This window comes from Camellia sinensis, chromosome 11 (genome assembly GCF_055761805.1).
Source record: "Camellia sinensis isolate YWXY chromosome 11, ASM5576180v1, whole genome shotgun sequence".
Classification (NCBI taxonomy): Eukaryota; Viridiplantae; Streptophyta; class Magnoliopsida; order Ericales; family Theaceae; genus Camellia; species Camellia sinensis.
Window position 1 is genome coordinate 109,180,537 of NC_138971.1, and position 13,023 is coordinate 109,193,559.

The 13,023-nt window shown below is 36.0% G+C and overlaps 1 long non-coding RNA gene across 2 annotated transcripts; it reads right to left on the bottom strand.

Annotated features, from left to right (window-relative positions):
• Nucleotides 1-1,030: 1,030 nt before the first annotated feature.
• On the bottom strand, nucleotides 1,031-4,007 carry LOC145802072 (uncharacterized). Of its 2 annotated transcripts, XR_014344312.1 has the most exons (4): nucleotides 3,712-4,007; nucleotides 2,910-2,963; nucleotides 2,231-2,327; nucleotides 1,031-1,530 (listed from the first exon to the last, which is right to left on the bottom strand). It is a non-coding gene; the product is annotated as an uncharacterized LOC145802072 (long non-coding RNA). The 2 variants fall into 2 exon arrangements; XR_014344313.1 differs by lacking the exon at nucleotides 2,231-2,327.
• Between the last annotated feature and the right edge of the window lie 9,016 nt (nucleotides 4,008-13,023).

The window sequence follows — 13,023 nt, forward strand, 5'->3', positions numbered from 1 at the left end:
CGATATCATACTTGCTTTCGTACAAAAAATTGATAAAATTACTATTTCCAGTTATTAATTGATACAATGAATAAGGAAATAAACAATATTAATGTAAACATATCGGTGAATAGTCATTCATAATAATAAGGAAATAAACAATATTATAAACATATCGGTAGGATTGATTTCATATTTTCTTCAAGTGTACACTTTTTGTATATATTTTATTTGATACAATGAATAACATTTCAATACTGGTAATACAAACAAAATTCTTAAGTGTTGGTAGTGCTGCTGCTTTAGAATATGCTCAGTGTAGTCATGCAATTGCAATGTAATTTCTTCCCTCAAATAATTTCGTTCACTAATGGCCATATATTTTGCTTGCATGTACAGAACATATTTGTGTAAACATTTCATCATCATCAAATTGCAAGTGCCAACAGCCAACATGTCCACATGATAATGCAAACATACACAATATCATTTTAAAAAAAAAAATTGTAAATAAACAAATTTTGAAAATAAACTAATTCGAAAAAAAAATTATTTCGAAACAAAATATTTAAAACTACAATTTACTAAAAACAGAAATGTAATTCAAAATTGTTGTATTTGACAAGACAATTTATTAGCAAAAAAAGTAGTTGAAAACAAAATTGGAAAACAAAATAATTAGTAACACAATAATAGAAAAATTATTGTTTTGGGAAAAAAAAAAAAAGAAAACTGAATGGAAGTAAAATTATTTCACAAAAAAAAATGTAATTGGAAAACCATTATTTGAAAATCAAAATTAATTGAAAAACAATTACTTGGAAAAAAATTATTTGAAACAAAAAACTTACTTGAAAAAAAAAAAATTTGTTACTAAAAATTTGAAATGTCAGTTTAAAAACAATGTAAACTGATTTTTTGACACTACGTTTTTTCCTCAAATTATTGAAGGTGACAACCATTTATAAACCCAAAAAACTATTTTCGAACAATGTTTTATTCAGTAATTTTGAGTTTTGTAATTATAAACTGCAAACTGACAACGAAACGGTTACCAAACAGGCCACAATGAATAACATTTATGTGTTCGTTGCAAGAAAATACTATTTGGTGGATAACGGCTATAACAACAAGACAAGGTACCTAACCCCGTACAAGGGGTATAGGTATCACCAAAATTCCCATCGGAATCGAACACCACAGAATGAGTTCGAACTGTTCAATAAGGCACATTCATCATTGCGTAGTTGTATCGAGCGGACATTCGGTGCCTGGAAGTCGAGGTGGGGGGCATTGCAGAATATTCAGAAGTTGAGTTTCTCTAATTAGATGACCTTTGTATGTGGGTCGATGGCGTTACATAACTTCATACGCCGACACAGTCAAATTGATGAGGTCACGCTGGCTATCCCAAACAGCATCGAATACGTGGCCCCAAAAATGCCCGACCACGATGAATACACACGGGTTACCGATGTGATTGAGGAAGGGGACTCCGACCCCACAATGGCTGCTGTAAGAGCGAACATTACGTACCAACTCAGAAGGCAACTGAGCACGAATATTTGAAACAATAATGTTGGTTAAATTTATTATGTGTGTAACTGAGATTCAAATTTATATTATCATATATTTATAAAAATATTTGGTTTTAATATTTTGATGTCTTCGGTAAAATACACTGTGAACGAATTTTATTTATACAGGAAGTATGTCCAATCCTTCTATAAATAAAAATCTGTGTCGAAGAAATTTGAAAAAACTCATAACACAAAAATAACGCAATAAATTTGTTTTGCTTGTGTGAATTTTTAATACTTTTCAGCAAGAACTTTAGATACTTTTTTATCCATTTTTATGTTACATATGTCCACAAAAACATTGTTCAAAAAAAAAGGAAAAGAATAAAAAATATATATATGTTCAACAACTTATAATAGTACTGTGCATGACCAGTTAATAAAAATGGGAAAGAATAAAAATATAAAAAAAAATAAAGGAAAACGAAAAGAATAAAAAAAATAATGTTAAAACGAAAACAATAACGAAAAAAAGGAAAAGAATAAAAAAAATGTTAGAAGGAGAAGAATAAAAAATAATGAATAAAAAAGGAAAAGAATAAAAAAAATAATGTTAGAAAGAAAAGAATAAAAATATAATAATAATGTCCAACAAGCATGACCGTTGCACAATGTTTTCCATTAGGAAATGAATAAAAAAATCAAAAATAATGATAAACAACAAATATTACCGTTCCGCAGTGTTTCCATTGTCCAATTACATAGACCAATGGGAGCCACTTATTCACAGGCATGCTACCCAACAAGCCGTAACACGTCTTCCTACTACTGTGTCAGTTTGGAAGGGTAAAAGAGTCATTTTAGTATTTGTAATAATATTATATTACACATTTTTTTCATAAAAAGATAAAAAGTTATCCCAAACAATCATTTTTTTTTCTTAACTTTTTACATCAAAAAGTCAAAAAGTGCACTTATTTAAGACACCCTAAACAACATCTTAGTGCCATTTTGGGAACATAGTAAAAAGTCACGTTTTTTGACAAAATGTCCAAAAACGTGGCTGCCAAAAACGCAACAAAATCTCTTTGGGAAGTGCCAAAAACGCAGCCCTAAAATTACAAATTAGGGCCTATGAAAAAAAAATTAAAAAATAAATCTCTTATGTTGGGTAAGAGTATTTTGGTTATTTTAATTTGATTTGGCACTATAAATAAATATTAAACTAAAAAGTAAAAAGCCAACTTTTTACCAACTTTCTAAATCACTTTCAAAAAAGTCAAAAAACTTGGTAAAAAGTTAAAAGTCAACTTTTTACTAACTTCCCAAAACAACCCTTAATATACAACACTAAACAAAGTTTCACAACCTACAAAAAATAACATTTAATTGAATAAGTAAAATACATACCGAAGATATTTTTTTCTGACTCCACTCATGCCATTAAACTTGCAGTGTGTAAACCTATTTTATTGCAAATGAAAGAAATATAGAAACATTTAAGTTGCATTTGATTAGAAGATTTAAGAACAAATGTAATTTCACATTTTATTTAATTATAATAGAAAACACATGAAAAAAGAAAGTGAATGCAATCGCATACAGAAAAGTGAAAGAAAAATAATAATAATAATTTATGTGTTTGCTTAGATAGAGTCCTACAAAGTAATGAAAACTAGTTTGTTAATTAGGCTAACAATTTCTTGCAAAATATATATGAAAATTTATTTTTTCTCACAAATTTATTTTGTTTCCTTTTTACTTATATTTCTTCCCCACAACTCTCTATTATGTAATAATTATATTTTTTTCTCGAATAATTTGTATATAAAATTTTTCATCTATTCATTTCTTTTTCCTTTTATCAATTCACTTTTTATCATTTTTATTTTCTATCGTTTGTTCTTTCCAAACAAATGAAACCTAAATATAACTTAAAATCCTATCAATTCTCATCATTTTCTTTCTGTTTTCCTTTTCTTTTTATTTGGCACATCAAATTTTCTAAGCAAACACTGCCTTAGAGTTGTTTGTTTAGCACGTGAGCTCTTCCAATGTCATTTGTTCAATAAGAAAAGCTAATACAATTAAATAGCCTGAATGTGAGAATATAAGAACTTTAATGATCAAATAGTGGACATGAGGTTAGACGAAAAAAAATTCCATGAAAGAAAGTATACAGAGAACCTTAACAATTAAGTAGAAATATTACCTGATGACTGAGGAACCATGGTCTCACAGGGCATACCCTTTCAAATGAAGATTAATCTCTCTCTCTCTCTCTCTCTCTCTCTCTCTCTCTCTCTCTCTCTCTCTCTCTCTCTCTCTCTCTCTCTCTCTCTCTCTCTCTCTCTCTCTCTCTCTCTCTCTCTCTCAGAGTCTCACTTTTCTTTTCTTTGTATGTATGTAGATACATACATATATATAAATATATATATATATATATATATATTAGGGCTTTTGAAATTGAAAAAATGCAGAGACTACGGAGAGGAAGAGAGAGAGAGATTTTATGTGCTAGGACAGCATTAGAACTTCTAGGGTGTTGAGTTTTGAGGTCAACCGACGACGATTTTGCTCTCAGCAAACAGTGTAGGAATGGTTTATTTTAGGTAAATTATAAATATATTTTTTAAGAATAAAGCTTGAGACCCCCACTTCCAGTGACCCCCAATGACCCCCCCCAGTGCCACGTGGCATCGCGTGATTGGAGAGAAAAGAAAAAAAAAATATTTTTGGCTACTGGGGGTGCTGGGGGTGCCCCCACTGGGGTCCCTAGCACCATTGATTTTTTAAATTTATTTTAAATATAAATTTTTATAAGTAGTTTTTTAAAATAATGGTGTTATACACACCAATTAATTTATTAATTAATGTATTAACATATGTTATGAAATTATTATTGATCTCATCTATTATACAAATTATAAATATCTAAAATTTCTAAAATTATGTCACATCTTATTTTTAAAAAAATTTAATTTCATAATAAATAATAATTTTTATTAATAAATTATTAAGTTAATTAACAATTTTTTTTAATAATGTTACAAATATATTTTAATTAATAATTCAAATAATTTTCTTCTAATATGGAAGAGTAGTTATAAATTTTATTTTTTTAATTAATTTTATTAAATAAAAAAATCTTACAATGAGATATATGTTAATTCCGTAATTTTTTATTTTTTGACTATTTTATATGTTTGTGATGATTTGTGAATTTTTTTTTTTTTAGGGATAATTGAGTAGATAATTGCGAGAAAAAAATGATTGATTAATATATACAATGTAATATTTTGTCTCATTAATTATTTTTAAAAAAATTATCTTTATTAATTAGATTTTTATTTTATTTTTTTCACTTTTTATATAATAAAAAAAATAATATAAAATTATGAATGGGTGTCAATTTACATTTTTGCCCGTATTGTCATGTCACTTCATTCGGCAGGGCTCACATGCTTCTTCACTGAAAATTTTTGATGCGTTTGGTGAAGCTTTGTAAACATAATTCTATAACATGATTTGAGTTTTCTGTTTGTTTATAATCTTTAAAAATTAATTTTATACTATTTTTTAAAGAAAAATATTTTATATCATTAATTTAGCATTATTAATGCATCACTAATGATGTGGCATCATGTAGACTCTATCACTGATGTGATAGTTTGGCCTTTGTTTTGTTTTATTTTTTTTCTTTACATTGTCACCTCATTAGTAGTGTTTTTAGAGCTTCAAATTTAGTGCTCTAAATTACCACTCTTTTTTAAAATACGTCTGCTCAGTCATTCTTTTAGATATTGTCTCGTACGTCCGGCCAGTTGACCAGAATAGTGTTCATTTTTTTTAGCACCTGTTTTTATATTTTAAATAAAAAATATTTTGAATTTTTTTTTAAAATTTTTTTATGAGTTTTGAATAGAATTTTTGATTGTGTATTTTGTTATGAGTTGTAAATTTTTGAATCAAATATCATATATCAAATCACTCAATTCAAAACTTTTTTTATAATTTATAACCAAACAAATCTTTCACATTCAAATCATATCTCATAACTCACAAACTCAAAATATAAATTTATTCTCAAATTATAATTCTAAAACTCTATAAAACTCAACCTTTGTCTTTTTTTTCTTTTTTTTTTCTTTTTTTTTTTTTTTGAATTTCAAAACTTCTGCTGCTCAGCACAGCTGGAAGACTTGAACAGTCCGTCGTGTTGTTGCGCGCACCTCAGGAATCCGTGTGGTCAAGGCTGTAAACGAGTCCATATGACTATTATTTGTTTATTTCAAGACTTGTACATGAAAGCAATATTTTTGTTAAAAAAAAAAAAAAAAAACAGTGGCTTTGATTTCAATTTTTTAAATTTAATTTTTAAACAATGAGTTTTTATTTTTCATATTTTTATTTTAAGTGAATATGTTTAAAATTTTAAGATATTTTTTTACTTTTTTAGATATACCTTACTTAAATTTATCTAAAAATATAATATTTTAAAAAATTAATAAATACAAGAATACGAAAAATATATTGATTTTTTGTATTTTTTTATATTTGTTTATTTTTAATGAATTTTCTATTTACAAGTATTATACTTTTTGAGTATATTTAAGTTAAGTGTATTTAAAAATTAAAAAAATGGGATTTTTATTGATAAGTCCAATTTAGAAGTGTTTTAACCCAAGAAGTCCATGAAGGAATTTTTTAACCTATTTAGTCCCATGTATGTACAGTTGTATTCCATAAAGTTTATTTTCTTGATTTACACTATTTTCTTGGACACTTATGTCCTTATATTTAATTTTGATACCCATATAAATATTTTTTCAACGATTAGCAATTTAATGATGTGAACATTCATATTTTAAAATTCACATTTGTAGGAATGTAAATTGGCCCGTGGGCAGCCCGAAACCCGCCCCCGAGCCAGGGCGGGCCCGGCCCGTTGACAATGTGAATATTCACATTGACATGTTAAAATTCACATTGACATGTTAAAATTCACATTAATAGGAGTGTAAAATTGGCCCTCGTCCCGTAGCGGCGCGAAACCCGCCCGCGGCCCGGGGCGGGCCCGGTTCGACCCGTTGACAATGTGAATATTCACATTGACATGTTAACATTCATATTGATAAAAGTATAAAATTGGGCCGCGGCCCATGGGCAGCCAAAAGCCCGCCCGCAGCCCGGGGCGAGCCCGGCCCGGCCCGTTGACAATGTGAATATTCACATTAACATGTTAACATTCACATTGATAGGAGTGTAAAATTAGCCCGCGCCTCGTATCTGCCCGAAACCCGCCCACGGCCCGTGGGCGGGTCCGGCCCGGCCTGTTGACAATGTGAATGTTCACATTGACATGTTAACATTCACATTGATAAGAGTATAAAACTAGACAGCAGCCCAGGGCGGGCCCAACTCGGCCCGGCCCGTTGACAATGTGAATATTCACATTGACATGTTAACATTCACATTAATAGGAGTGTAAAATTGGCTCCCGTCCCATTAACAAGGTTCTTGAGGCCTAGAAGAAAGAGGCCGAAGAAAAAACGGTCGAGGCCCAGAAAGAGCTATAGGATGCCTTGGCCACAAAAGACGCCGAGCTCAAGGCCGCCGATGAGAAGGCAAACAATGAGGGGGTGGCCGATGTCACGGCGGACTACGAGAAATAGGTGAAGCAGGCATGCAACAAGGGTTTCACCCTTGGTTGGATGGCTGTCCTGAAAAAGCTTGAAGTCCCCGAGGACTCCCCCTTCAGGAACACCGACGTCCTCGCCCTGCCATTCCCTCTAACTCCAAGCCAATCTGACGACGATTCTGAGTCTGAGGAGGAAGCTTTGGTGAGGAAGTCAAGGGAAGTTGTTGGGGCCAAGTCCCCTACTCAAAATGAGCAAGTCCTGGACTTGACTTAAGATGAGGAGGGTGAAGAGGTTCCCAAAGATGCTACTCTTGAGAAGGCAACATCGGACGCGCCTATTGCCGACAAGAGCCTCGACCAAACCCTCCAAGAAATAGATGCCGAGCTCGCGGCTGAAAAGGCGGCCGACATGTCTTTTCAGCAGTCTTCCAATCTCTAGACCAAACCATCCAGTGCCGCCGAAGAGTCTGAGTTTGATGTCTTTCTCCTTTTTTTTTTTGTTTCTTTGTACTTTTTTCTTTCTTTGAAACAATGTAAGCTCTCGATGTGGCCGATATGCCTTTCTTTTGAATGTAAATACAACTTCTTCTCTTTGAATGCTTTGTATGTTCGTTTTCCCTTTACTGCTCTCGTATGGCTCTCATACTTGGAATATTTTTCATATATTCAATATACACCTTAACTGTGTAATCTTCTCGGGTGAAATACCTCGGTTATACCCACCAACAATTTACATCGGCAAGTACATAAGTATTTATTTTAATACAACCTTTGGCCTTAACTTATAAATTTTTTCACAAATTTTAACAAGTATTAAACATAACCTCAGTTTAACTTTCAGCTTGTAAATTTTTCTCAAATTTCAACAAGTGTTAACCATGATCTCGGTTTAACTTCAACTTGTAAATTTTTCACAAATTTCAACAAGTGTTAATCATGATCTCGGTCTAACTTCAACTTGTAAATTTTTCACAAATTTCAACAAGTGTTAATCATGATCTCGGTCTAACTTCAACTTGTAAATTTTTCTCAAATTTCAACAAGTGTTAAACATGACATCGGTCTAACTTCAACTTGTAATTTTTCTCAAATTTCAATAAGTGTTAAACATGATCTCGGTCTAACTTCAACTTATAAATTTTTCACAAATTTCAACAAGTGTTAAACATGATCTCGGTCTAACTTCAACTTGTAAATTTTTCTCAAATTCCAACAAGTGTTAAACATGATCTCGGTCTAACTTCAACTTGTAAATTTTTCTCAAATTTCAACAAGTGTTAAACATGATCTTGGTTTAACTTCAACTTGTAAATTTTTCACAAATTTCAACTAGTAAATTTTTCACAAATTTCAACAGGTGTTAAACATGATCTCGGTCTAACTTCAACTTGTAAATTTTTCTCAAATTTTAACAAGTGTTAGACTCATTTTCCAACTTTCTGCCCCTAATGTGAACTTAAGTTTCACTTGGGTTCTCGTTATGCATGTATCCAGAAACGTCATCAATTATCTTATCAGTCATAAGTGTAAAAAAAAAAAAAAAAAAAAAAACTAAAACTTTATTTATTGCTTCGGTAAATAACAAAGAATAAGAAAGTCTAATGATAAAAGAATTTTAGATTGTAAGTATTCCAGGGACTTGGCAACTCTTTGCCTTCATTATCTTCAAGCCGATAGGCTCTATTGCCCAATACCGAGATGATTCTATAGGGTCCCTCCCAATTCGAGCCAAGCTTGCCCTCTTTAGGATCCTTCTTGTTGCCAACGACTTTTCTCAAGACGAGGTCACCGATTTGGAACTCCCTTGGGTTGACCTTCTTGTTATAAGCCCTGGCAAGCTGCTGCTAGTATGCCGCCAACTGAATTGCGGCTCTCTCCCTTCTTTCTTCTAGCAGATCCAGATCTTAGGCTAATAATACATCATTAGTCCTATTCTTTACTCTCTGGGTTCTGATTCCTGGGATTCCGACTTCTAGAGGAATGACTGCTTCTATGCTATAAGCCATGGCAAATGGGGATTCCCCAGTTGATCTTCTCGGCGTAGTCCGATATGCCCAACGTACACTTGGCAGTTCATCCACCCACTTTCCCTTTGTTGCTTGTAGCCTCTTCTTAATCCCATCCAAGATGACTTTGTTGGATGTTTCTACTTGTCCATTGCTTTGAGGAAAACTTGGAGTGAAAAAATAATTCTTGATTTTGAACTTTGCAAAGAAGTTCTTGATTAGCTTACTGTCAAACTGTGTTCCATTGTCTGCAACTAGCGCTCTTGGGATCCCAAACCTAGTGATGATGTTCTTCCATATAAAGCTCTTCACATCTACGTCTCGAATCTTGGCAAGGGGTTCAGCTTCTATCTACTTGGTGAAGTAATCTGTTGCTACCAGCAGGTACTTCCTTTGCCCAGTTGCTTGGGGTAGTTTTCCAACAAGATCCATGCCCTATTGGACAAACGGCCAAGGACTGGATACTAGGTTTAGGTTTGATGCTGGTTGGTGTATCAGAGGTGTAACCTTTGGCACTGTTCACACTTCTTGACATAGGCTTCTGCATCTTTTTACATGTAGGGCCACCAATACCCCTAGGTAATGGCCCTATGAGCAAGTGATCTGCCTCCAGCGTGGCTTCCACATATTCCTTCATGTATTTCGTACAAAAAATCTTTAGCTTGTGAGGGATGTACACACCTCAAAAGGGGTCCAGTGAAGGATCTTCTGTAGAGATGTCCCTCTGCTGTCAGACTAAATCTTGTCGATTTCAATTTGATCTTGTGTGCCTCTTTGTGATCATCTGGCAGTTTTCCTTCTTTCAGGAATGTTATTATTGCGTCCATCTAGCTTGGTCCCATGTCCACACATATTGCTTTACGCTCTATGGTCAGTGGTTCGATGCTCGGGCTCGACAAGTAGTCAACCATTATCGTCCTTGCCTTTCCAGGTTGTATTGCACTAGCCAGGTTGGCCAGGGCATCGGCGTGGCTGTTATCATCTCGGCTAACTTGATGTAGTCGGCAATTCTGAAACAAGGCCACCAACCTGCCCACTTCCTTTGCGTATGCCGACATACGTTCATCTTGGGTTGCGAACTCGCCTGTTGTCTGGTTGACTACAAGCTGAGAGTCACAGAAGACTATCATCTCTTCTACTTCTACTGCTACTGCCAGTTTCAGTCCTACAATCAATGTTTCATACTCTGCTTCATTGTTTGAGGCCTTGAACCCCAAACGAATGGATTGTTCTAGTATCTGTCCATCTGGAGATACCAATACTACTCCTGTCCCCGCTCCTTGTCGGTTTGAACTCCCATCAACAAATAGTCGAAAGGAGTCGCCGATGTAAATGCTACAGGGCCTGAGTTTTTCTTCTTTCCTTTGTTCTGTTGCCTTCGGCTGGGCTTCTCTTTGCTCGCTTGGACATCGTTTACCTCTGCTAAACGGAGCCCGATGTACGATGGCTCTTGAAGTGAATTCAGCCACAAAGTCGGCCAAGACTTGGCCTTTGATTGCTGTTCTGGGTCTGTATTCCAGGTCATACTGGCCCAAGGCCACTGCCCATCTGGCTATTCTGCCTGTCAGATCTCCTTGCTGCAACAGGGACTTCAAAGGATGTTCAGTTAGCACCACAATTTTGTGGGCTTGAAAGTAATGGTTCAGCTTCTTTGAAGCCATTACTAAGGCCAACGTTAACTTTTCCAAGGATAAATACCTGGTTTCTGTATCAGCCAGGGTTTTGCTTACATAGTAAACAGCCATTTGTTCCTTTTTTTCTTCTCGGATTACCACTGCGCTTATCGCATGTTCCGAAACTACTAAGTATAGGAACAGCTCCTCTCCAGGTTCTGGATTTGAGAGAACTGGAGTCGTGGTTAGATACCTTTTCAAGTCGGCCAGGGCGACTTCACATTCTTCTGTCCATAAAAAGTCTGTGGCCTTCTTCACTAAGCTGAAGAAGGGTTTGCATTTGTCAGAACTTCTGCTTATGAACCGATTCAGGGCTGCAGCTCTTCCAGTCAACATCTGTACTTGCTTCGCCAATGTTGGGCTTTTCAGTTTTAGGACGGCCTTGATCTGATCTAGGCTGGCCTCAATGCCCTTTCTGATCACCAAGTATCCCAAGAACTTACCAGATCCAACTCCTTTTGATGCATTGAGTCGGAGCTGCTATGTTTTTAAGATGTCACAGACTGCCTTCAAGTCTTCTAGATGGTCCTTAGGTTCCCTGGTCTTCACGACCATGTCATCGATGTATACCTCTACTGTTCGGCTAATTAGGTGTCTGAACATCTTGGTTACCAATTTCTGGTAAGTTGCTCCTGCATTTTTTAACCCAAAAGGCATCACTCTGTAGCAATATAGTCCTTTTGGGGTAATAAACGTAGTTTTCTCTTCGTCTGGGAGGTACATGGCTATCAGATGGTACCCCTTATAGGCATCTAAGAAGCTCATCCTCCCATGCCTTGATGTGGCATCCACCAGTTGGTCAATCTTGGGTAAAGGAAAACTATCTTTGGGATAGGCCTTGTTTAGGCTGGTAAAGTCTATGTAAACCCTCCATTTACTATTCTTTTTCTTCACCACCCCTGTATTCGATAGCCATGTCGGGTAATTTACCCCTCGAATGGCTCTAGCCTCCCGAAGCCTATCTACTTCCTCTTCCACTGCCTCAACATGCATCAACGTCGGTCTTCTTGCCCGTTGGATTACGGGTTTGGCCGACCTGTCTACGTTCAATTTGTGACAAGTGACATTGGGGTCAATGCCTGCCATTTTGTAAGGCGTCCAGGCAAACACTTCAATGTTTGCTCTCAAGAAAGCCTCCAGCTCTTTTTTCTCTTCTTCGGCTAAGCCCGAACCGAGAAGAAAGAAGCGTTCTTCATCCCCCTGCTGGACGAGGATTTTCTTTAAGGCTTCTTCACTTTTGTCAGCTGGTTCCTTGCCGATGTCCTCTAGGACTTCCACGTCTTTGTCTTCGATCTCTGCCCTTTTTCTGGTTCTTGTATGCTACAGGTGGATTTCATTGCTGCCATGGAGCAGTTCTTTGCCTGCAGCTGATCCCCTCTGACCTCCTCTATCCCATGCTCTGTTGGGAACCGTAATAGCTGATGCAATGTTGAGGGAGCAGCCCCCATTGCATGCAACCATGGCCTTCCCAAGATAACATTGTAAAGGGAGGATGTGTCAATTATGGTGAACTCTGTCTTTACCTTCTTGGTGCCAACCTGCACCTCCAAGCTTGCTGCTCCCAGTGGCCACGTCGGCGTTCCATTGAACTCGACCATTGGGCCATTGGATTGTTTTATATCGTCTGGGTGAAGGCCAAGCTCCTTGTAACACCTGACATACATGATGTCACAAGAGCTGCCTTGGTCGATTAGGATGCGTTTCACTTGGCACTCCCCAACCTAGAGGGATACTACCAAGGCATCGTTGTGTGGATGTTGGACCATCTCCAGGTCAGCTTCAGTAAAGGACACCACTGGTCCTTAGCACTCCTCAACCCGAGGTCTTTTCTGCCGGACCTGGTACACATGCTGCAAGTGCTTTACCTTCTGGGTCTCCCCCCGTATTTCGTTTTCGTTGACCTTCGAGTGGATTACATTAATTACCCGAGGTCTGCCTGCTTGCGGCTGCTGTGCTGGGGGAGGTGGAGCTGCTGGTGCCTGAGGAAGTCTTGCTTGCTCTTCCCTTGTCCTGGCCTCATCTACAAGGTCCCTCAAATGGCCTTGCCTTACCAGGTCTTCTAGGTGTGACTTCAGGGCTCTGCAACCCTGAGTCAGATGCCCATCTTCATTATGGTAAGCACAATGCTTTCCAAGATTTCTTCCCATAAACTCTCCTTGTACCCTGGCTGGTGCTCTGAAATAGGGTTGAGTTCGGATTTTATC